The sequence below is a fragment of the Mus pahari genome, chromosome 21 (assembly GCF_900095145.1).
Source record: "Mus pahari chromosome 21, PAHARI_EIJ_v1.1, whole genome shotgun sequence".
In the NCBI taxonomy this organism is placed as follows: Eukaryota; Metazoa; Chordata; class Mammalia; order Rodentia; family Muridae; genus Mus; species Mus pahari.
Window position 1 is genome coordinate 13,359,589 of NC_034610.1, and position 1,614 is coordinate 13,361,202.

A 1,614-nucleotide genomic window follows, 5' to 3' on the forward strand; every position below is an offset into this window, starting at 1 on the left:
CCTCTATTGAGGGACATCTGGGTTCTTTCCAGCTTCTGGCTATTATAAATAATGTTGCTATGAACATAGTGGAGCATGTGTCCTTATTATCAGTTGGAAGATCTTCTGGGTATATGCCCAGAAGAGGTATTATTGGGTCCTCCAGTGCTCTTTTTATACATGACGTTTAAATGGGCTGAGAAAGAAATTAGGGAAACAACACACTTCACTACAGTTACAAAAATATAAAATACCTTGGTGTGACTCTAACTAAGGAAGTGAAAGATCTGTATAGTAAGTACTTCAAGTCTCTGAAGAATGAAATTGGAGAAGATCTCAGAAAATGGAAAGATCTCCTATGCTCAAGGATTAACATAGTGAAAATGGCTATCCTGCTGAAAGCAATCTACAGATNCATTGCCATCCCCATCAAAATTCCAACTCAATTCTTCACTGAGTTAGAAAGGGAAATTTGCAAATTCATCTGGAATAATAAAAAACCTAGGAAAGCAAAACCATTCTCAACACTAAAGTAACCTCTGGTGGAATCCTCATGCCTGACCTTAAGGTGTACTACAGAGCAATTGTGATTAAAAACTGCATGGTACTGGTACCTTGACAGAAAGGTAGATCAATGGAATTGAAGACCCAGAAATGAACCCATACACCTATNGTCACTTGATCTTTGACAAGGGAGTTAAAACCATCCAGTGGAAAAAAGACAGCATTTACAACAAATGGTGCTGGCACACTGGCTGTTAGCATGCAGAAGAATATGAATTGATCCATTCTTTTGTCCTTGTACAAAGCTCAAGTCTAAGTGGATCAACGAACTCCACATAAAAGCAGAGACAGTGGCGCACGCCTTTAATCCCAGCACTTGGGAGGCAGAGGCAGGAGGATTTCTGAGTTCAAAGCCAGTCTGGTCTTCAAAGTGAGTTCCAGGACAGCCAGGGCTATACAGAGAAACCCTGTCTCGAAAACAAACAAACAAACAAACAAAAAAAAAAACAGGGACACTAAAATATATAGAGGAGAAAGTGGGGGAAAAGCCTTAAAGAAATGAGCACAGTGGAAAAATTCCTTAACAGAATAGCAATGGCCTGTGCTGTAAGATCAAGAATTGACAAATGGGAGCTCATAAAATTGCAAAGCTTCTGTAGGGCAAAAGATACTGTCAATAAGACAAGAATGCCCCCAACAGATTGGAAAAGAATTTTTACCAATCCTAGATCTGATAGGGGACTAATATCCAATATATACAAAGAGCTCAAGAAGCTGAACTCCAAAAATTCAAATAACCTCGTTAAAAATGGACTATAGAGGTAAACAAAAAACTGAGGAGTACCAAAGGGCTGAGAAGCACTTGAAAAATTTTCAACATCCTTAATCATTAGGGAAATGCAAATCAAAACAACCCTGTGCGCAGGCTGATCCGGCACCCGGCTCCTTTCCCCGCCCGAGGAGGGGTGTTCGCCTGGGAGTAGTCCCCCGGCATCCAGCGCCTTTCCCCACCCGAGGAGGGGTGTGCGCCNGAGAGCAGTACTAAGGCTTGATCCGGCATTCAGGGCCTTTTCCCGCCCGAGGAGAGGTGGCTGCCCAGGAGCAGTCTCCCAGGTCTGAACCGGAAGGTGA